This window comes from Malurus melanocephalus, unplaced genomic scaffold (assembly GCF_030028575.1).
Source record: "Malurus melanocephalus ecotype Western Australia unplaced genomic scaffold, MMel_1.1 scaffold_60, whole genome shotgun sequence".
NCBI lineage: Eukaryota > Metazoa > Chordata > Aves > Passeriformes > Maluridae > Malurus > Malurus melanocephalus.
Genome location: NW_026623292.1, coordinates 820,512 through 845,809, shown reverse-complemented (window position 1 = coordinate 845,809; position 25,298 = coordinate 820,512). Strand labels below are relative to the sequence as shown.

Below are 25,298 nucleotides of genomic sequence, written 5' to 3'. Positions count from 1 at the left end.
AATTAGGTACAGTGAGCAGGCTACATGTAAACACTGCCAGCTGAGYTCCACATAGCAAGAAATACTGACAAAGATGTATAGAATATTCATTGAAAGTGTTCTGACATCTTCTAGTGCTGTAGAAAATCACTGAAATCAAGGACCCAGTTATCACCCGTGCTATGGTAAAGTCGTAAGACTCCCAATAAAGTCTCAAAAGCTGATGTTCTGGATACAACAAAACTATAATTGAGTTTCCCAAGCATTTTATTCCAAATAAAGAAGTTTAATAAACATGGAAAGAATGAGGCATTGTTATTGTCATATTAAATTGGATGAACTTGAGTAAAACAAGAGCTTGGCATTTTTGATTTGTCCTTCATTACAACCAAGAGCAGATCTCAGTCTTTGTATTTACTTGCATGACAAATTCTCGCTCAGGAAGGAAGCATTGCACTGTACAGCCACATGGCACCTACACATGACTAAATTCACAACATCAGGTAAGTGGGCAGGCAAAGGATCTCACTTCACAAATGGCAACCTCTAGTAAGCAATCTCATTTTGCCATTTGTTCATTAGGTCTGAGAACCACTGCTGTCAATCACTTGAAGTTCCTCCTCCATCAAAAGCTGTGGCTGAAACTTCATTTAGTATAACTGAAAGGTTTTGGATGTGCACAAAAATCAGGCTAAGCATAGAAGGACACTACAAATGGAAACTACAGCATTAATGTTTCCTTTCTTCCCTGAAAAAATATGTCTAGAGTTTTTTTCTAAGTCTCATCATAACATTCCCTGCACTGCTTAACAGAATTTCATACACATATTATTATTCCAAATTAATAATTATTATTAATAAATTTACTAATTCTTAATTTAATAATTTATTAATAAATGTATTAATTTATTATTGCAAATTATAATTTATATAGGCCTCAGTTGTCTATACTTCTTTCAGGCTAAGAGAAGAAACAAACATGCAAAGTATAGAAATGAACCGCACATCTGCTTTTTCTTTTTTTCCAGGCTCCATTACAAATAGCTGGCAGTATAAGGAATTATATCATTCATGGCAAGATGCACGCGAGAACCAGGAAAACAAAATCACCTGTGAAGTTCCTGCAGGCACAGCAGAGATACAGTAAAAGAGTCACCTTGAGAAGTACTAAGGCACAGCACTCATTTCCACTGTGGGAAACAAAGAGGAAGCACATTACAGCATCCAAGAACACACTGTGGTAGTTAAGAAAAATGAAGGTTCTCTGGGAAAGCACATATTCCTGTTTTTTAAATCTTTTATCTTTACACTTTCCGTGTTTGAGGTAGATTTGACAGAATTTTCTAAACTCCCATTGGATTGAAAACAAGAACGTATAGAAGTGCAGAGAGAAGTGTCACAAGAATGCTCTTCTGAGCATTTGAAGAAAAAAAGCCAGTTCAAAAAGAGATTAAACAAATTCCTGATGGATGGGTTAATCAGAGACTACTGAACACCCACCAGCTGGCTCTGGATCAGGGATTCTCTGAGCAGCTGAAGGCTGGAAGCTGGGGATGTAAAGCAGGGGAAGCATTTGCTGTTAGTGACTGTTCAAGGTAGGATTCTGGACTAGGTTTGGTCCAGTAGAGCACTCCTAATGGCCTTGGATTATGGTCCCCAACAACGCTCTACTGTATCCACTTTCACCCAAAATATCCTGTGTGACAAGCTAGTCCTGGGTGTCTCAAGAGAGGTACAGAAGCTCTGCAGGAATGACGGCAGCAAAATAACCAATACTAGCAGTTTGCAGAATACTACTAAATGCTTACTTGGATGAAGTCCTTGGTAAAGGTTCTTTAAGCCTATGGAAAATGATAGTTCTGTTTCTGCTCAACAAAAGCCCATTAAAATAAACCCTCATGGTCTGGATTGTTACCAGGTCACCAAATGGAYCTCTGGTTGCTGCAGCCCAGGCAGATCTTTCTAATAGAAATAACAGGTAAAAGGGATCTGTATTTTATGCCAGGTGGTACTCAATTGGTTGGCATCTCCTTCTTTAAAGTGTTACCTCATTACTGACTTRATTTCAGGTGAAAATTAAGGTAGTCTTTTATTTTTAAATGTGTCCCAAATAGAGATTCAAAGGAGCAGATACTGGGGGAAGGGGAGAAGGGTGTTTCCATCTTCTTAGCATGTGATCCTAGATACAGCTTCACTATAGCTCCTGTAGTATGTGTACGTAGTACTCTCACACCCAAATGTATCTATGTCTATTTTAATTTGGACTGATTTACTTTATTTGACTCCATGTGTGAGCACACCTTTATTTTACAGAACATGCAATGTCTACATGGATTCTTCATTACTTACTCTGTAAGATTATAGCAAAAAAAGCATTACAAAAAAAAMMCAAAAACCAAACCATAARCCAACAAATAAAACCCCRAAACAAAAAACATCCAGACCAAACAAAAACAATCCCACCAAAAAAAATCCAAAATGCAGACCTCAAAATCACAAAGATGCTGCTGCTCTGTAGATGTACTAAKAAGCGACAGAAGGTACAAATCCTCTGAAGAAACTAGCACCAATACCGGGAATAGTAACCTCTTGATTTTGGCCTGTGGTTTTGGCTCGTGGCATAATGCAGAASGTCTTGAGGAGTTTGGCTGCATCCCAGTGGCCTGTGATCACCTGCATATAAGCAGCTTTACTGCCCAGACCCTCCACTGCAGCACACAYAGCAGTTTGTCTGGGCATCAGACACACCCCTGGCACAGCCCACACCTTAACACCTGAAAATAGCATGCAAGCTAACACCAGGGTGTATCTGACCTGGCAGTGCTGCCCCTGACAGAGCCCCAGAGAATCTGGCTGGGATGCTGCTCTACACTTCCCTAGAACACCAGGGCCCTACAGAACCTTGGGATTTTGAAACAGTGCATCACCATTAGCACCTTTCTGCCTAATAGTCATTAATGGATTGTTCCTCTGCATATTAGCCTCAATACTTTCTCAGCCCTGTAAGAACATTTTGCACCTATACACCCTGAAACACAAACAGTTTAACTATTCCTTAAATAAAAAATACATTCTTTTGCATATTCTGAAACTTTTCTCACTACAGAGGAAGACTTGAATGAAACAAGAAACAGTGACAATCGTTCTGTTCTGCACACTCTTCATGCTAYAGAGCTCCCCTCACTTCACTCACCCAAGGCTAAAGACACATACTTTACATCTAGGCTATTTCATTTGTTTTTGAGAGTCTGGTTATCACACTTCACAACAAAATTCCTCTTGTTTTATATTTCTTGCATGGTCACATCAGGCTTCCTCCTCTCAGCAATACCAAAGAACTAATAATACTAGATATGAACAACTGGAATACAGAAAATGATACACTATGAATCAAGCACTTCTTTTTAGTGCTTCCTGTATATAAAKTGAAGGCCACTAAAATACTCTAAAATTAATATGAGAATGATTTGTACAGGCAAAATTCAGGAGTTCAGTGCTCCTGTGTACAAGAGCCAGAAACTCTTAGTAAAATATACATATATGTCCTCTGTTGCTATCAGTGTTAGTCCTGGTTTGGGGAACAAACAAATCTGGAGGACTGAACTAAACACAGCTGAAAAAGGCTGAATTCAGCACCTTGCATTCAGCAGTGAGCTGCTATTTTTGAGGCAGTTCCTGCTCCCAACTCTGCAGGTATGGCTAAAGCCCTGCTTACAGAACTAGGGCAAGYCCTGGGCATGAAAAGTATCCTTCTCCTGGCAGGCAAAAACATCCAGCAGTGGAGCATTCCAAGAGCAGAAGATTTTATTGCTTTACTAGGATCATGAAAGRACATGCAGCCTCCTTAGAAAAACTTTATTTACATGGTTTTCCTTATAAATGAAGGTGTCTCAATTCTGAAGCTGTGTTGTGTGTTGCAGCCACCTGTGCACTGCCATCAGTTTGAACACCCAGAGTTTCAGAGGAGTTTGCTCCGAARAGCTGCAGTCCTGCCTTTACTGGCAACAGCACACAGTACAATCCCTTCAGCACCTTCCMATTAGGATGAGAACTCTTCTTGCCTATTTAGTGAATTAATCAATAAACTACAATTTCATACAGTGCATGTGAAACTCTTGGGATGCTAAAAATAGACTGAATTACTAATTTCACTTTCTGGATTTTTCTATGCTTCTTACTACTAAAACCATGAAGAGAAAATACACAGGAGARTACCATACATCATTGGTGTCAAATTATTAATTAGCAAAGTCTAACTTTCCCGATGGGAAAGCTGCCTGTAGATTTCAGAGCAGTATGCAGGCTAGGAGGACAGGAAGAGAGGAGGGGGTAACATGCTTTCCCTGTGTGTTGAAGCTGCCCAGTAAGAAGATGAAGAGCTCATGCTCAAGAGTCAAAAGGGAGGATGATAAACCCCAGCCCCAGCACTGATGCTTGGGATGCTGAGGTGCTCTCACTAYACAACCCCTGGAACAGGAGAGCAAAGGAGACAGAGCAGAAAGAGGGGTTAGCTCTAGGATGAAGACTTGAGAAAGGAGGAGGAAGAAGGAGAGCAAAAACTGCAGCAGGCACTGATACACTGGTCTTTCTCTTGTGCCTCAGCTCTGTTGGAGCATGTTTCAACACCCACAGCAGGCGTTACCAGCAGGTGAAATGGACTCCACACACACACAAMCTGCTGGGAAGCACCAACTGCTCCTCTAGTTAGGGTGGTGTAAAATGAGCAAAAAACCCCACCTGCCACCATTGGAATTCACACACCTTTGGCTTGTACAGCACCTTATTCCAAGGTGCTCTAGAAATGCTCATATTTAGCCAAAAAGGAGGCTAGTAACTAACTTGTATTTCTCTAAGACTTAGCAGCACACATGCCCCCTTTTCCTTCCCCRGGTGCTTTTCAAATGGATGCTTCAAATCAGGTATGATCAGGGAAAGAAAAAAAAAATCAGGTCAGGAGTTCTAAAAGGTAMATGGCCAAACATTCCTATTTCCACTGCAATGTGCAGCTCTGGTAAAGAAAAAGCATTTGAACCCAATAAATAGCAAAATTATTATTTTCTTCTGATATTTTAGTAGAACTATACAACTATTTTCCAGTAGTTTCCACTGTTTCAAGCAAAGTATAAAACCAGTAATGAAATGAAGCACAGAACTAATTCTATAAATGCAGCCATGAGCCATGAGCAATACAATGCTACATTACTATCACAAATGTAGTAATGCCTTAAAAAGCCAGTTTGGGATTTCTTTCTGTCTTTAGATAAAAAAGGCACTTATCTGAGCAGGTTAACATCCCAAATTCTCTTCCTATGAAAAAACCTGCGTAACTCCCAAAGTATGATGTTACTGCAGGCAAGAAAATAGATCAGAAGCTACAGTGCTGGCAGTAGTAGCCAATGTGAAGATCCCAACCTACATGTAATTCATAACCAGTTCAGGTACTGCTCCTACRCTTGGCTTACAGCCTCCATGGACAATGTGGTTGCTGGGTTGTCTGAAACCTTAGCTGTGGCAGAAACCAGCAATATGTTGTGTTGAGGCTGCCACTGCCAGGATACTGAGCCCCATGAATCCCAGTACAGGGAAGCACAGGAGCTTACATTTTTATGCTACCATTTCTATTCATATTAAGCTTTGAGGTATCTGATTCATGCAAGATGTGATAATCATATAAGATCCTAGAATCATTGAACCATCTAGGTTGGAGAACACCCTATCCTGAATTATTATGAAATGTTGGCAAAGCTGTGACTAAAAAGGCCTCCCTGTATTCACATACTGCAAACAAAACTACTCATGAGAGCTTCAAACTGTAGATCAACCTGAATAATCCTCCAGTCACTCCAAACAGACCACCATRATAAGATGTGAGAGAATCTGGAGAAGGTCTTGGTTTTCCTTAAAAGGCTTCCCCTTCTCCATTATAAACAATCTTCTTTCTGCATCACACTGAAAGACTGCAGAAACAGCAGCAGTGGATCTTTCTACTAGTTTAATTCCCATTAAACTACATATGAATGTAGCAGAAGGGACTCAATTTAAGTTAYTCTAAGAAACAGGTTTCTGTAAAGAGGTAAAATAAGTAAAACGAAGCCGAAATCCTTCTGATACGTCTGTCCTATTTGGCAGGAGAAAGCTGTCTGCCAGTTTCCAGCTCACAGCCCTTGGCCGTTTCCCGGCTGAGACTTCTCCCTAGGGCTGTCCTGAAATACTCTCATCAAAGAGTACAAGGGAACAGCATGCTCTGGCCCAGGAGGAGGACAAAGACTAGCCAAATTTGTGACCACTCTGCAGTCATTCCCGGCAGCTATGAAATCCCACTCATCCCCCACTAAASAACATTTTCAAAGGGGCCCAGTCTTCCAGACTTGGAAACTTAAATCAAGAGCAAGTTTAGGAAGAGTCTGGTTCTAGCCCTACCATGAAAGGCTATGTATTTTGGTCCCTAAGAACAGTTCAACCTTACCTGCAGAGCATAAACTAGAATCTGGTTCTGAATTTCTAAGTATTTTCTAATGATAGTCTCTAATGTGTAAGGTCATTATTTTGCCTGTCTAATGAGTTAAAAGATTCMCTTTTTTCAGATGACTCTGTTTTCGTATGAGGAAATAAGGTCTATACTTTCCCCAAGTGTCTCCTGGGATATCCAAGTGAACATCATTACCAGAACTAGATATTTATAGTTAATAAGAGTTTTTCTTTTCWACTGGTTAATCCAATCAAATTTTGTATTTAATTTCTAACACCATTTTCTCAACAGTAGCCACAAGTTTGAAGTCTTCTGACACAAAAATGTCAAACTGGTGGCATTCATCTGACATGAAGAGCAGCAGCAATACTTTTAGAGTCTGCTGGGTTTCTTCACACAGAAGCAAAACAGACCAAGGGTAATTGATTTCATACTGTAACAGGGTGCAGTGGGAACAGCTTTCTATCTAAGGAATAAGATCATCGTTCCCAAGCCTTTGAAGAAAGATTCAGAATGGGAGACTGCTCACTGGACTGMAGAGCAATGAACATTGTGGTTAAGCCATATTGCAGCACCCAGAAGAATGGCCTGTGTTTGAACTGCCCATCCTGAAAGGTCTCCAGCTTTCTGGTGCACGATACCTCATTCCAACATCAAACCTTGAGGAACAGATTTTGGTGTCTACGACTATTTCATTTTCTGCTACACTATCACACCAGTGCTTTGTGCTTTACCCATGACAGATCCATGTGTTCAGATACTAAATCCATTTTTTAAATAAAGAATGAGATGTAGGCTCAAGAATCTTATCTGAAAAATTCAAAATAGTTTCACTGACCTACATCAATGAATTTACAGCCTCCAGCTCAACAGGCAGGTGAATAATTATTTTTATAAAGTAATCTTTAGTGTGCCAGCCTTTTAGTAAAAATTCAACCAACAGAAATCCTATGACACAAGCTTCTCTTACCAGTGTCTCCTAAGAGACTAAAGACCTAATTTCCAGTATAGTGAAATATTACTGCACTGTGAATAATGTCTTCAGCAACTGGGATAGAGCTAAGTCAAATAAGTTTTTGGTGCTACCAGTGAGTGATGCCTAAGTCACCTCTGTCATCCCTTTAATTTTATCTACAGGGAAATGCTAACAGAAGGAAAACATGACTATTCTCAGTTAACACTGAAAAATTGGTACTTAAGGAACAAACTTGTTGAGCAAACAGGTATTGCATACAGACATATTTTTCTGTWAATAACCACTGGTAAAGTATCTGTATGTTATGTGCTTTAAACTATTTTATGCAATAACTCATTTTTAAGTGTCTGAAAGTTTATTTAATCAATCATAWGCAATCTGATTATTCTCAGTGATTACTTCTCAATCACGGGATGAAATGTGTAAATTAATAAATTACTATTAACAGTATATAATACAGTGAATTTCAGGAAAAAGAATTTAAATAGTGTGTGTTATCAGTAATTCTGAAGAATGCTTCTGCTTGACAAATATATGCCAAAGTATTTCCTTACTGCTAATCTAGTATTTTGCCCCTTTTGAAACAATACCAACTGCAAGACCATTTCATATGCATTAATTCCTGTTATTAATTCCTCTAATTAATACACATTAATTCTACTTCCTTTTTACAATAACAAATGAAAAACAACAYAGAGCAGAAGAAAAAACTTCCTTTTTACTTATCACAAGGCCATAACTCAGAAGTATGACCATGCCATTTTACTGCAACAGAGAATGAACATGATGCCTAAGCATCAGCTCTTAAAACTCCTGATTTTCCTGGTAGTCACCCTTTCAGTTACTAACTCTACCAAGTGGATCTGCTCTACAGCCCAGAGCAAGAATACAATCAATAAGATTTGGTAGCAGGCATCAGTTCGCTGATTGTAAATGTATTTATTACAAGACAATTGTCCAGAATGAAGTCCAMGTCAGTTAAAATTTACAGAGTCACAATCTGAGAAAACCAAGTACTGTAATAGAATCTCTGACTTTATAATGATAAAAGAAAGGCAATATTCCAACACATTATTACTGGACACTTCCATCCACATTAAGCTGCTTGTTTCCCCTAAGAATATGCCTTTTTATTAGGATGCTTGCAAGACCTTCCCTTCTTAACCCTTTTCTCTGCATAATACCCTGGATTACTTACTGATATTTTAAATTATATAATTACCAGTTATCTGAGGAGATTGTGAACAAAAACAACAGCAACAGCAMTAACAACARCAACAACAAAAGTCTGCTCTTCCTCTAATTACCTATATTAACASCATATAGTCACTGGGCTGCCTTTGATTTCCATGCTTTTTGTTCAGGCTGTTTGSTCTGTAGTGAATAAAATATTTATGCATGCTCCTCTGAAAATCTCAGCCAAGGAGACTAAAAATCATGGTCCCCAGGGAATTTCAATAGACCTTGAATACCTCTCTCAAATGCCTTGGMAAACCTACCCCTTATTTCTTAGAGAATATTAATATTTCCGATTCTTTACCTTTTATTAATATATMTTTTCCCTCATTTAAGGGAACTTCAGTACCCCAGCTTCAATGTGGAAAAAAAAAGAGACTGTTGTTACATGATTTGTGTCACCATGAATATGGCTATGACGCTTTTTATTTATGACAATAAGTCAAAGACTGCAAGCAACGTTCACTCAGTGATACATCTGAATATAGCTGCAAAGCACATAAACAGCTGAGCTGTATTTCAGTAAATCATCTATGTTCTGAATTGAGTATTTGAATGAGCAACCCTTAACTGTACACATGTGAAACGCTATCTCACAGACATCTGTTTCCATTAATTTACTTTGTTTCCATGATAAATTAAGTTAGGTGTTTGATAATTAACTGAACGAGAGGAATTTAGCAAGTATTTTTTCTGCTGTTAGTTATTCTCATTTTTACRTATGTTTTCACGGTCGAAAGCCTGCTTAATCTGTAAAATTACGCATTCWGGGTAATATTTCCTGGCAGAAGCAGAGAAAATAGAGTTAAATCCTCCATGGCAAATGAAGACTGACTAGCATATTTGCGAGCAGCTATCACACACACCCTCCGTGTTAGCACCATGTGAGCTCCTCACTGCTGCCGCTGCCATCGCCGCCGTGTTCCCAGCCCCAGSGTGTGTTTGCATTCAGCACACGCGAGATCCAGCCTTTGCCAGCGAGCATTTTTCACACCCCCACCCCTCTCTTCCCGTAGGTGTGTTCTTGCCCAGGTTGGTGTCGCTGCCRGAGCCGTGCGGCCGCTGCAGCCCCGCGCTGTGACTCAGCATCCCGCGGGCCTCGCATCCCGGGAAGCGCAGCCCCTGCCCGCCGGCCGGGCCCTGCATCCTGCCAGTGTCAGCCTTCCCCGCACGGGCACGAACGGGATAGAAGGGAAAACCCCTGGGCGTGAGCCGGGGGTCCAGCGCTCACACAAGAAATGCATTCCCGCACAGAACGGCGGSTTCAAAACTGCCGCCTCAACGCGATGGCTGCTTGTTTTCAATCGAGCGATACTGACAATGCCTGATTTCTGGTACCGCGTACTTCCAGCTGATTATTTGTGATGAACAATCAAACACACGCTGTTCACTGAGACAGGGCTCCGTATGTGTTTCCATGCAATGTGGCATAAGGACTCAGGGATCCACAACTGGCCCATCAGGCTTTATTAGAAGCAAATGCAAAATAACAATGCAAACTCAAAATGAAAAGGCATTTACCCAAGGAAGGGTAGCATCGTGTCGTGACTGCCTGTAATGCTTACTGGCAATACCTTGCTCCTTGAGATCACACAGGAAACAGCTTTCAGGTTACTATCCAGCTATTTCTCAGTACTCTGTGACAACACATCTCTTAAAAAATATGGGTATGTCCTCAAGTTACTGAAGGCAGAAGCTAAAATATTTGTACTCTTTTTCCAAAATACAAAAATCTACAAGTGCARAAAATATTAATGATGTAGAATTTTTAAGCATTTACTGTGGTAAATTATTTAAAAAATATAATTTAACTTATATTYTTTTTAAATAATGTATCTTTACTGTACATATGTATTAGTTAGACARTTTTCTTGAATGGATCCAAAACTGTCAAATGTGCAAATTAAAAAAATAYAGAATGCTTTGATWTTTTTTTTTCCAGCAAATTCCATAATTAGAAATAGCTACGAAAGCCCAGACTTTTATCCAAAATRTAACAGTATGATCATCTTAGTTATTTACAGGGCAGACAAGCAATAGATTCTGGGATGCATTTTCCTAGCACACATTTTACTGTAGCTTGCAAATGTTACAGAAAATCTACAGCTAGAGGGAAAAAAGTCAATGAAATTTCATTGTCATTATTCAGTTAGGACCTCTAATGAAATAGATCATGKTATTATATTGATCACATCAGTGACTGCCCTGCCCCTCCCCACAACACAGTCAGATATATCAGACAAAAATTGATCAGAAATGTACACTCTTGAACAAACTGCAGGATTCAAACACAGTATTTAGTCTCAGCAACATTTAAACAACCATTTAAAAATAATCAGACTAGTAGGATCTCTGCAGTTATATCCACCTGAGAATCCTGACTCTGCATTCCAGCCCAGGTATCTGAGTCAATGTAACCACACTGCATCATCATAACCCTGTCTCAGCATATTCCCTCTGCTGCACTCAAATCCACAAATAAAAAATACTCCTTTTTACCTTAGATGGTGAATTGCTTCTTGTCCTTTTGTTCATAATAACTATTCCAAGTTTGCATCTTTGAAAAAACACACGGATGGTTACACCAACAAACTTCACAGATCCTCTCCTGCGGCAGAAAAAAAAAAAAAAAAAAAAAAAAAAAAAAAAAAAAAAAAAAGACTTCAAACAGTGACCTCAGAGCAGAGCACAGCCGTTAGCATCCCTCAGCCAACCTTCAGCAGAAAGCAGGTTTAGACAGCAGGAAAACTGGCTCTGTACATGGCTGCAATGCATTCAAATCAAGCATTCTGTGCTGTAAGCTCAGGGATTTATATCTTCTTAAATAGGCCGTCCCACTCAATGCTGCTTGTGTGCATGAAAATATGAAGCATTTCACTGCAGTCACTTTATGCAAGTAACTACCCCAGTCATCTTTACAATCTCTGTCACTATGCTCTGAGACTAAAGAATGAGGACAGCATGCATAATTCATGCATTAAAATTTTCTGTGTACTTCCTGCAGCAACTGTTAGATCCAGTAATGGGGTATCGATCAGCTCATCGCTAAAACAATTGGGGCTGGGCAATTGTTTTACTGCAACAAACAATATTCCATCCAAAACAGGATGCAGACACAGGCTTCCCCCTGCAGCACTCAAGCGTAACTCCAACATACATGGTGTGGCATTTACATATTGCAGAGTGTTTAAAAATGCTGCGTTATCTGAGCCTTTTATTTGAAGTCTATTCTTTGCAGACTGTTTCTCTCTTAACTCTGTGCAACATGAGAAGCAAGTATGTTTTCCTAACCCGATGTTTAACACACAGTGAACCTCTGAAAGCTCAGGGCATAGGTAAAGGCTGTCTTCTACTCCATGACACATTATTCTACCCCATATATACTTTCACCATGTTTGCACCAGGAAACGAGTCCATTTTCACTTGAATCCTTTTATTAGAGTGCATATATTCTATTATATCTGCATAGACACACATAGATACATCATTTTTGTCTAGCACAACACACATAATTTTTATCTGCCAGATCAATTAAAACATACCCTAGAGTTTCCACTCCTTCCCACAGATCTGAACATCTTCCAGCCTTTTTTGCATATTCCTTTTTCTTGCACCCCTGTCACTTAAACAAGCTTCACTGACAGTRTATCAACCCTGTCTTCAGCCCCTGTCTTCAGCAGCCTCTGGGCATTCCCAATCTCTGACTGCCACGTGCTTCTCCTCCCATACACAGGAAAACCACAACTGCCACTGTTTCATAAGAAAAAGATCAGAGAGGGAAGACAGACAAAAGGGAAACATGAAGTCATGACTGAGGTGAAACTCTAAAGCACTATTTAAAAATAAAATAACAAGGATCTTTGATTACCCTGGTACTTCCAAACAGTATAGTCACTGGTGTATGAACCACACACACCTGTAGTTTACTGAAAGTCATGGAATTATACCTTATCCTTAACAGAGGTTGGGTCTGATCTTTAATCACTAAAATACATAATCATTAATAAAATAAAGAACTGTTATTGAGGTTTGTTACTGAGATTTGTTAAAAGATATTCAAGAGGTTAGTAAGACCTATAATTATTTATTCCTGGAATTGAAGGTACGATTGGCAAAACAAAAAAATCTTGATGGAACTGCAGCACAGAGATACTCACATATTGATGAAAACCTTAAAATGGGCTAAACTATCGACTCTACTGCAATTGTACACGTTCAGAGTCCTCACAAGTAAGTTAATGGAAAATTGTCTATAGTGAGGATTTGGCATACAGTCTGGAAACTTGAATGAATAGAGGCTTTTTCAGCAGAAATTCGGGAAGAGGTTTTTCTTTGTTTGCYTCTCACCAAAGCAATCACCCTTCAACACATCCAGTGTCTACTGCTTTCCCTTATGCTAAGGCACATCCATACCTTTCTGTGGGCTGGCAAATGTGTCACCAAGAAATTCCAGTATGTCTATCTTGTACATCCTTTCTCAACAGCYAACAAGGCTGTGATATAACATCAGTTAATCACTTCTCTGGGATAAATAGTTTGTCCAATTCTTCACCCATTCCTATACTGAGTGCTGGGTCACAATAATCTTTGACAATCATTAAGGTGGAAGTTACAAGTCATATCAGAAAACATTACGTTGTGTACCTGACTCCTATAATTAATCAGATTAGAATGGGAATAAACCTCACAGAGATGAGATGAGATGAGATTGATGCCCCAGGTTTTGCAATCCCCATGAGGTCACTGTGGTCTAACTCCTATCAGTTCTAACTAATTGTGAAGTTTACAGGGAAAAGAATGCTCATGTAGGCACCACCAATATTTTGTCCTGCACTTACCATTACAGTGAATATCTGCCACTTCTTGCTATGTTGGGACTGTGCTCCAGATAGGTGTTTAAATTTGGACAGATAGCAGCACATCCCTATGCAAGAGTAAGATGCCTATCCTCTGTCAGGAATCTGTCAGAAACTGTTTAGCTCTTGTGGTCTACTTAAGGGCAAGTTGAATCATTCCCATGATTGTGGACTCTGTTGATTAGATTTCTGCCAATTAGGATCACTGAGACCATGTGACTCACACACAGACCACTTAATTTAAGCATTTCAATCTGTCACTGTATTCCCCCTTCATGTGCTTTAACAAGAATATTTCCTGAACATACGGTAGGAGACACGGTAATTTTGGGAACAGGATCCCTTTTGTCTTTTACTCTCCCTATCCAAGCTATGTTTGGGATTCCTTAAAGAAAATGAGCAATTGTTTAAACCTGATTTCATATGTAAGTGCCATGACAAAAGCACCATACTGGACAGCTCTGTCCAGAATATGGATTTTGATCACTCTCTCAGAAAGAAACTAACTTTCCACATTTTATTATGAGATAAAGTTAAATTACTCATTGAATTCAGAAGTCTGAAATGGAAAACGTCTCCATGTGATTGTCACTGATATTGTAATACATCAGTTAAATAACTATTTGTGTAGAAAAAGGCATTGTTAAAATATCTGCAATCCTTGCCTGGTATTTTGGAATTTGTATGTAATCTGATGGGCTCCTCAAAGCAAGACTTAGAAGCTCTGAAGAATAAAGTAAGTCTTCCCTCTATCAGACAACTTCCTAAGAAGCACAGACAATACAAATAGAAACTGTCTACACTTACTTTGGAAAAGAACAAAGGTAAGAAGGGCTTTACTATTTAGAAGGGTAAGAGCTAGAAACTGAACAAACTTCTTGAAATTACTGGGGTCAGCAAACACAATTACGGGTGTTATAAGTGCATTTCATTACACTGAAGTACCACCCAGGTATTCCACTGTGTTAGACACACATCCCAAAAAAATCTGACAATCCATGCTGACAGAAGCCGTGAGAGTATGACAATCCATGCTGATTGCCTTCTCTATGTTATCTCCCTCCACACTGTGTATTTAATTTTATTTCTAGCTTTCTCTGATTTGCTAATGATGAAATGGAGATAATGAAAATGCCCTGCTCTCCATGCWTTATTCCTCCTGTTACAAACTTCTCATGTAAACGAGACGTTCCCATTTTTACTGTGCCTAGACACAAGTCAGAAACCCACAAGAAAAAACAAAAAAATTATGATTCATCATGAAAACCAGTTCCAATCCAATACACACAGACTCCCTGCCCTCCTGGCAAATYACCTTTTCAAAGTAGAAACTCCAGGCTTGGGAACTTTCTCTTCAATTTGGAATGGGAAAGTACTCATGGAATGTAAGGTTTTAAGACATGCTACACAGTGGACTGTCAGGTACTCTCAATCACAGGMACCCATTCCTAGCAGAGTATATTCTAGTCCATAAAACCATTTAATGCAGTCATTTCTTATAGACATCTTACAAATCTTCATTTTAATTCAGTAATTTGTTTTTCAAATTATGCTGTTTCATGCACCTCTTTCTATTATTCACTCACTATTCTCCCTTACTGTAGTCTAACCCCAGCCTTGAYTTATAGAATCATTTATGATTCTATATGCAGTCATTTAGGTTAAAAAGACCCTTGAAGATCAAGTCCAGCCATTAACCTAGCACTTCCAAGTCCATCACTAAACCACGTCCCCAAGAACCACCTCTCACCTTCATCTTCCTCTTCCTACACTGAGCAAAACTGCTGTTTTTCACARCAAATTCATTCTGTTCTCCTTCACATTCTCTAGGTATAAATCTTTCATTTTACCATTTATTTATAACATCCATGACTGTCATTTCAACTCCAGTGCTCAAATCCTCCTGTTTCTACTTCTCTTTCTATATGCCTATTTCTCCAGCAGAAAGAACAGCATAATAGACAGATATAATAGCAACTTTATTTTTTTCTCCCTTTCCTTTCCCTTCCTTTCCCTACTGCATCCTTSAAGCACAGAAGACAGCTGTGCTGAATCTTGCTATTTGTTCCACTCTCCTTAGAGATACAGCCATTTCAGAGTTTCGTACTCCTTCAGAAACTCCCATTTTCCCACCCCTGCTTCATTCTCCTCCCATTCTCACCACTTTTCCCTTTCACAAAGGAAAAAACTCCCTAGTGTTTTCCTTAGCCACCATTATTTCTTCCTACTTTCTTGCTGTTCTGTATTAGCTTTAAACTACTGCATGGAGTTTCTCTCTTCCTTTCCRATGGCTTTTACCTTTTGCACTCAAGATGTGCAATGGAACCCTTTAAATCTCTATCATTTGCAGCTACCCAGGCCTCAGGAAATGGGCTCACTTTTCATTCTTCCTGACATGCCAACAGTTTTTCACGGTTGGAAGTTTTTACTTCTGATGTTTTGACTGCCTTGGCACAGTCTTATCTTGATGTCCCTAACTGTTGCTCTGGATGTCATTCMAAGGAACAACTTCATGCTTACTTCTATGCTTTCTGGAGAATTTTCCGGTCTTTTTTTTTCCTCCTAAAATTTCACTCTAGTACAATCTCATCTATAAATACAGTGTCAGCTACTACCTTCTCTTTAGATGCTGCACCTCTACTTCAATACTATCTCATCCTTTTCTAATTGGTATCTCAGACATTATTTCTGATACTGTAAATTCAGGCATCAGCTTAGGCTCCACATAGACAAATTAGGTTTTCATTACCCACCCCCACAAACTCATTCTGCCAGATCCTTTCTGAATCACTGAGCGCCATCTGAATGTTATCTCTAACCCAGATCATCCTTAGGTCATTAAATCCAGACTTGCAGAATCTTTCTGCTTACTATTGCTTATATACAATCTTTTAATATGCTCTTAATTAATACCCTTCTCCAGATTCTCATMATCTCAAAACTAAATTTATCCAAAATCTTGTCCTCTGGCCTGGATAAACACAGCACCTAATCAGAGTGCTGCTGAWAAGACCCTTCTTCTGGTGCATCACTCTGAGTGTGTGATTTCTCTTCTTGCCTCCCTCCACTCCTTTCTTTGGTATGTCGAATAGAAGCAAGTTCACAGTTGTTCCATGGACCACTCTCATTATTATTCTCACTTGGTAATGATCAGCCAACTTACAATTAGTCTACAAGTTATTCTTCATTATCCCCTCATTAAATTCTCTGTCAAGCACTTCTGTGCTTCCTCCCATTRCACTTCATATTTTGGAAGAACTCTCTGCAACACCTGCAAAGTTACTGCATTGGCCTCCTTCAAGTCCTTTCTTAAACCTTGTTTGCTATGATAATTGCAAATTAAATTGACAGGTGTAGGCTGCTCTGGAAAGCTGAGACCACTGTCCTCAATGGCTGATTTTCTTTCACTGCTTCTTTGCAATTCCCCATCTGTCTTTGCCTTTTATGTTATACTTCCACTCATAACTACTATGAGTAATTCTCACTGGGAGAGGGACAGACTTCTTGTTTGCTCAAAGGGATCTCTGTTTGATGACTCTGACTTTTCAGCAMTACAGTAATGGAAAGTACCAGAGAACAGAGAATTGGAATTAAACAGGTTCTATCTTATAAAACCATTGGAGTCAGGAGTAGAATTTGAGCTGGCCCCCAGTTCCTATAGAGAAGTCATACAAGGCACAAAATCAAGACTGCCAGTTCAGTCATTTAAGCTGAAAATGTGACTTTGTTCCTCTGTGGCACACTTTGCTACCAATACCTAAATATGTTCCACAACAAAACAACTGCTTGTTCTGCTTTACTGTTTAAGTCAGTGTTCTAAGATATCAAAGATACTATTCATATGAAAATGCTTTCTTTAATCATTATTCTGAAACAATCATGACATTTAATACAATTATAGAATTTGCCTGCCACTATGATTGTCCCTACTACATATACTATACTGTATTCTGTCATATAGCACAGGTTTAAAATACCATACTATATATTTGTAGTTATAYTATAAAATAAGAATAATGTAAGATRGTAACCTTAGTTATTGGTACAACAGACTACAGACATRTATCAGCCACATTCCAAGTGTAAAAGAGATTCTGTATATACTGAGAAAAATGCCACTCCAAATGACCCTAGAGCTCCAAGAGCTAGTGACAGGTACAGAGCTGGAGAGAGTACTACTTTCATGTTCTCCTAGGCCTTTGCTCTGAAACAGCAACAAAGGTTGTATCCAAGATAACACACAAAAACTTCCCGCCAAAAGGTTTACAACATTTACAGAGTGATTTACTTCAAATCATTGCTGATCCAAAACTAGCATCAAGTGCAGCACGACTTACTGCAGTATATTCCTCTACAGGCTCTTTGTAATACTGATGGGAAATTTCTTTTTTTCACGTCTTCTCCTGTTTTATTGCTCACATCATACTCCTTGGGCCAATTGCCCAACTGCAATAGCACTGAATCTCTTAATATGTTTTGAGCTGAAGAAAAGATGTATTTGATACGATTTTTCCCCGTATCTTTGATACTGCTGGTTTTGCACTCTACTAYGCATGTTTTCTCTATGATGTTCCCGACCTCTGAATTGATTTTTCTRTTCATCATTAGCTAAGAACTCCCTTCACTTGCTTTATTGGTCATCACAATAACAACTTACATCACTGGAGAAAACAAAGCAAGCCTACGCTTGACCCAGCAGCAATTCCTTGTTGGGCTGCCTAGCTTTAAAGCCAAAGCCCTTCCCATATCCTCATCCAAAGGCCTACAAAAAATCAGGCTACACCACAGGAATCAACTGAWTTATGTGTTTTGCTGAAAAGCAGAAAAAGCCAAGTATCCATTACTGTGAGCAGAAATTCAGGGCCACTGCCTGTGCAGAGCATAGCAACAAGTTCAGGGCTGCCAGCTCTTTTTAAGCATGAAGCTCAAGCCAATAAATGTTTCCAGCTGACTGAAATGCTTTAATGACAAGCTTTTTACCATACAAACAAGAGACAAACTGCTGCATCCAAACATCTTGCTGGGGCTGCTGTGAAGAGTTGGTTGGGAGGGGGCCACTGGGTGAGGGCAGGGGCATGGGTATCCTGGGGCTGCAGACAGCCCTCACCTCAGATGCACAAGCCCATGGCTCCTGAACAAGCATTTTGGGGGTGTGCTGATGGCAGCCAGGGCAGCTGTGGATCCGGATCACTGGACAAGACCATTGCAACAGGGCAGGCCTGAGCTTCTCCCCAGAGCATAGCACGTGTCAGAAGGGTGTGACGGAAATCACAGACRGTGCCCATCGTGCCCACTCTCCCTCTGTGTGCTGCAGCAGAGAGCTCTGCTGAATGACTCTGCCAACCCCAGAAATCTGGGCAATAGCCACAGGAATGTGGTGCCCTGAAAAAGTGTTCCAGATGCCAAACCACAGAAATACCAACTTACATTCTCTCTGCACACTAATACTCAAAATGAAGTACGCAATAGTCAAAAGGCATTTTCTCCTGCTCACTTTGTAATCCRCACGTTTGGATTTTTATCTGTTTTCTACTCAGTCTGCCAACTCAGAGAGAGCATATTACATAGCTGCTTTTCAGTGAACTGCTGTCCTCGCCGTTGAACTGATAGAGGAAATAAGGGTGTCTTTCCCCACTATGAACTACTAGAAAGGTAGAAGAAATACATGATTTGCTTGCTTAATTTTATTCCATTCCCTACTAGYTCTGCATGTCACACTACTCTTTTGAATGAAAATGTCAGTGGGATTCCTAATAAGCAGCATGAAGATAGCACTTGGCTGCATGAAATCACAGGAAAACTGAAGTAGGAGGCCAGTATTTAATCTTCATCCTCAYATCAAATATACTTCCCAGTCAGTACCAGCAAGCGTTGTCAAATGCAGGTCAACCTAGATCAGTAGCTTGCCAGTAAAGAAGCAAAAGTAATGCAAAATAGACAGAAAGCCTCCTACTTCTSTGCCACCAACAGCCTGCACTGTCAGTGACAATCATCCTCTGCTATTCACCACCAACCCGTTCTCCCCTTTGCCAGAGCATGACTTTTGACTTTTTCATCTACATTTGTTCACAGTTCTCTAAATCAGCACCTCCATCACACAGCACACAGCATTAGTCCTGCCTGACCAGAGAGAAAATAAACGTACAAATACAAATAGAATTCTTTTCAGCTTGGGAACAACTGTGTTCTTCCAAATAAAAACCAAGTCAGACATTTGGGTTCTCCTAGGAAAGATCTTCCCCTGCAATAACATACATTCCCAAATCCAGGAACAATCATGTTTTTAATTTTCTTTCTCCTTAGAAATTCACTGTGAGAAATTGTAACTGCAAATGTAGAGACAATATGAAATGAGAAGTTCTTAATATGTATCAGAGATTGCATGGGGTACAGCCCAGCAATTAACAGAAGTAGAAAACTCTCAGTTATCAGTGAAAATTTAGTGGAAAATCAATTAAATATGCAAATTTTCACCTTTGGGGAAAAACAAAAAACTAATCCAGACCTGGATTGTACATTCTGTTAAAAATGGGAATGAGAAGCCCTCCTCCTTTTTACTTCCTCTTCCCCAAACTGTAATCCTGCACAAACTTTTTGGGGTTTGATTTTTTTTTTTCAACAAAAATCAGATTTCATCAGCACATACAGAATAGGCTATTTTCATGGGGTGATGCTGAAATGTGAATGAACAGAACTAATGCCTAAAACTTTGTCTGAACAAAGGAATAATGGACAGAACTTTACGAGAAACACTGCATATGATATGAGGTAAAAAACATAAAGGTTGCAACCACTACACTGGGTATGAAAAAATGTTTGGCTTGTTTTAGAAGAAGCTAAAGCARTGTTACTAAAACAAATTCCCAACTGAGAATTCCTTCTTTGAGGAAGGATGAGCTCAATTTCAAGTCCCAAAGTAAAATACTGCCATGGTATGGGATCTACTGTGGGAATATTRTTTTTGAAAGCATAAACAGTAAGTATGTAAAAAACAAATAAAGGATACATTTGAAAGGGTGTGGTCTATTTCTGTAAGAATAATACTTTTTGGTCCAATGATTTTAACATTGTAGCTTACTTGATTTTAGCAGCAAAAATCAAAACAGAAAATGATGACACAGTATCACAAACACATCTTTTGTACACATGTAAATGTTCACAGACTGTTTTAATACACACAAGCTAACCATTTCACAGATTTAAAAAAAAAAAACAAAACAAAAAAAAACAAACCCTAAGCAATTTAATGCTAAGTAAGTATTTCTAGTCATTGGCCAGTATGTTTTTCTWACATACTTCCAAGATCAAAAATTTTTATTTATGGCCAGTGATGGGATGGCAGAAGGACTGCAACATTGTCCTGGTGTTTGTAGAGACACTCACACACCTGCACAGAGGTATGGACGGTTCTATGAAGAAAAATTTTCCAGAAGTTCTTCTTTCAATTAATGAAGTCTGCAAAAACTAACAGCAACTCCTTGACAAATACAGGAAATGTATTTAGGAGTTGAATCACCATAGAAGACTAAACATTGTGCCTTATGGGATGCAGAAGATAGTAAAAAAACCCACAAACAAGTTAAATTACTGCCTTTTTTAGTTCTCCATCTTGTAGTTCTCCATCTGACTAGCAAGATAAATAATTGAAATTTAACTGTTTGGGCCTTTGAGTTGACAGAAGTTACCTATTAATTTCTTATTTATTTTACAGTTGAGATCTTAATAGGCATACAGAGACTGTTTTTTTGAAAGAAAAATGCCCAGCATGTTTCAAAAGAAAGGAAACCGCAGTGAATATCTTCATGGATATGTACAGTACCCCACCGTAAGTGTTTGTGAAGTAGCAACATAAGGTACAAATATGCAAGTCTTCTAGCTATCCCACATGAAGACTTCAACATCTCAAAATATGAGAAGATACTAGATCCTTTTGTGTGAGCTTAAYTGAGTGTTTGGGGGAAATAATTTTTAGGGTTTTCCAAAAGTGATGGACTCCATCCTGTAAAGAAAGCTTTTATTTACAGCAGCAATAGAAGSTATGGGTACTAACTAACAATGAATCTATGGCCAAATCCTGAAGTAAATTGCAACTATGCCATGTGGCATTTAAAATTTAGCTGAATGTGACTGATACAGCCCACCTGTTCTCAAAAGTTTTATCATATTGAAGTTTCACCCAGTTTCTCTTAGAATTTATTAATTTCTTTCAAGCATGAAAGTGGTCTAAAATAAAACAACTGCAAACATACAACTTTAAAAATAAATAACAGAATTTATCCATTAAAGAATTAAATATAAATATCCTTAGTGACCTCTAAAGAGCAAATTAAGTTAGTTTAGAACTTAATAGTGATATTGGCCATATTCCACCTCTTCACCTTGTTTTCAGTGCACTTTCTGCCAAAATGCATAAAAGGTTTTGTTCCTATCAGATTGAGTAATATTCTAAGATAACCTGACAATGAAGAAGGACAGGAATCTTCTAGACAATTCAATTTTGATCTTACCAGTGTATTTCCAGACTACTGATATGTTATCACATCTTAAAAAGCTAGTAWTCTTTTGCAATTGAAGAACTGAATTTGATATGTGTCTCTTACCAGAATCGTCCTCTTATTTCCTAATATAAAACAAAATTGCTGCTATGCTGCACAAAAAYGAAACAGAAATTAGTGACATTTGATTATGCAAACTTATAAACTTTGGCCAGGGTTTGAAAAACTGTTTTYCTAACCTACAGACTTCAATTTGGCCATAGAGCTAGTGGCAGTTTCTATGAATTTCAGCAGGAGTACAAGGCTGTTATAGTGTGGGAAACATTTGTTTCTTAGTAGTTAGTTATGTTTATCGCAGAAGCGTACAAAGACATCTGCTATRTCCATAAAAACAAGCTGAGATATCAATGAACACCACTGCTGCTTTAAAAGAAAACAAAATTAACTGGGGCTACTGATGAGAGAAGACAAAAATAATTTTTGCTGACACCTATCAAAGGCTGGATGGAAGAGCACGGTTTGCACCMGCAAGCAATAAACACTGTCCTGCATCACGTGCAGTGACTATTCTGTTCTGACAAAAATCTGTGTAAGGGACACCCTGCATTGAGGACAACACAGTCTGTCAAAACCAAACACTGTGAAACTCTCCAGTGACAGAGCTTTCAGTTGGCTCCACCATCTCCTCCTCTAGYTCCTCAGTATGTACATGTGTCTTAAACAATTATGTTTACAGTAAAAATACTGTGCATGGTATATTCTGTAGAGGGCTGAGGTAACGGAGTCAGCTGCCTGTAGTTTTGTGGAATCTGGGGCTTTCAGAGGGCAGGGAAAGAGCATGACCTTTCCACAGGCTTTGCTCCCCAAGCTGAGCAAACTCACAGGGTGCTCTCTGCCTTCCTGGGGAGCCTCTCCCAGAACATCACCCACCAGAACCTGCCTGTCATGCAGTGTGGGGTTAGCAGCTGCAGGGGGRTGTATCACACTGGGACTAAGTAAACCCAAGGCAAGTAGGAAATCCCAGAGAGGATCAGGAACTTCCCAGAGGTGAGGAAGGAGCAGATCTGGTTACAAAATCAGGGGCAGCAGAGGGAACTGCACACTTACTTCACTGTAACGGAAAAAAGCCAGCTCTGCAAGGGGACAGTGGGAGTGATGGGTATTCAAAGCCTTTTATTTTTACATTTTTATCTGCAAATTTTCCTATTTAATTCCAGTTCATCAATGTGTGTTGTAATGAAAGTACCTTAAAAATCCCATTTGGTCCATTTGAGTAAGTCATTAGATAGGAAAAAGGTAAACCTCTATTACTTCTCCTACCTCTGTTTTCCAAACAAACACAAGCTTGGATTAAAAAAAAAAAAAAAAATCTAAGATTTCTCAGTCCATCTTTCTGTTATCAAGAACACCCCTCAAAAATGTAAGTATGCTTGATGCCCTGTTCGGTTTGATATATAGTGTCATCCAAAAAAAAGAAGCATGAAACTGCTATTAGAGGAAACCAATAACCAGTATCAAATGCTTAGAAGTGTGGGACCTGTCAGAAAGGTGGCACAGAAAGAAACTTTATTCATCACAACATTAAGACCAGAGAACAAATCTATCAGACACAAACTGGAGAAAATATGTGTCTTTTAGAACTCTCTCTGTAGCCCTGCAATGTGTCTGGAAAGTACGTACAGTGTCCATTATAAAATAATTCCTCAAAAGCATGCCCAGACATAGAGCAGTACAAGTAGTTGTAACACTGCTCTGTGATAGCCTTTGCACTTCTTACCAAACCAGGCCACTTTTCTGGGTTTTCTTTTAAAGATTCAGACTGCTACTATTTTTAGGAAAAAAACCTTAAACCAACAAAACAACACCACACACACAAAACAAACAAACAAAAACCCAACTAAAATCTAGTTGCATCTCCAACTTTTGTGGTTCTCTGTTGCTAGCCAACTTCTGTCTGCGTGTGGTACTAAAACACATGACATTTATTTCATGTGACTCCAGCCAGTTATGTTGTCTATGCCCTTTCCAGCTTTCCTTCCACCACAGCATTAAGCTTCTCTTGGTCACCAATTATCCCTGGGAGCACTGCTGCTATAGGAAGCTGAGGAGTAGGACTTGTGATCACAACTGGGGCACCCAAGGAAGGTACCCAAGACTTGGACTTTATCAGAATCTGCTGCTAGGAGAAAAGAGCTTCAGCTCCCCATCATCCAGCTGGATGAGGAAAAGAGATGAGTTCTCCTGGCTGCTGACATGCAGAAGTTTCACTGAAATTCTCCTAGGCTTATAAAAATTAAAGTTAAAAAGACTATCAAGTATCATTCCATACACGCAAAATGAGACCTGCCTGCCCTGAGCTGCTTCAGCATTCAGAATTGCCACTGACAGCAGTGGGCRGTATGTCCATAAAGGCTCTTCCCTGCATGTTCATCTCAATGGAGACTCAAGAAGCAATGATGCATAAACCACCAGGAAAGATCAGGTGTGTTAGTGCTACCACTCCTCTTCAGTATTCACCTCAATGAGTTGTGGAAATGCTCATAGAAAAGCAGGAAAGTCTTATCACAATGACCCAGCTTTGGTTTTTTCACTATGTAAAGTAATTTTTTATTCTCAAATTCTCCTTTTCACCAACACAAAGACCTAGATCCAAGATTAGAAGGTTCCTGCCTTCTCAGTCTCTGCTTCTTTTCTTCCTAGATTTGAAAAGAAAGATTTTTACCTTTTAAAAGACAACTTAGACTGCTCAGCCTTTCTTGCTTTCCTCAACAGGGACAATTGTGAAGATTCATTATCTGCTCCCATGTGATCAAAACAGTCCACCTCCAAATTACAAAGGATCTATCTTTCCCAGAAACAATTACAATTATTTGTGAGCAAGAAAGTAAATAAATTTCATTAAGATTGCTAAGCTACATTTATGAAATATTGAAACCAATGCTCTAATTCCTATAGGCAGTTAGATTCACAGGGGAATTTACACACTAATACTATTCATTAATAATTATTGCTATAATTCCCTTATTACGATGATCAAGGAAGCTTTAATTTGAAAGAGGTAACAATCATCTGGCCCCCAATCCAGCAAAGCACTTTAAAATGTTAATTTTCATAATGAAAATAACCAACTGGATTTGAACAGGACTRAAATGCTTAGGTTAAAATAATCTTGGCTTTGTTAAGCCTATAAAGGGAGAATCAAGTAGAAACATTGTAAAAGTAATCCATGAAATCCTGCCAGAACTTTGCCTCAATATTACACCATTATCATACATTCTCCAAGGAGC

At 39.0% G+C, this 25,298-nt stretch overlaps 1 protein-coding gene across 1 annotated transcript in view; it reads right to left on the bottom strand.

Moving 5' to 3' along the window:
• CNTN1 (contactin 1) overlaps positions 1 to 25,298 on the bottom strand; it is a 209,772-nt gene that overhangs the window by 108,227 nt on the left and 76,247 nt on the right. Inside the window, exon 3 of the mRNA XM_057366132.1 lies at positions 11,160 to 11,268. The gene's annotated coding sequence lies outside the window, so the exon portion shown is untranslated. The remainder of the gene's footprint in view (positions 1 to 11,159; positions 11,269 to 25,298) is intronic.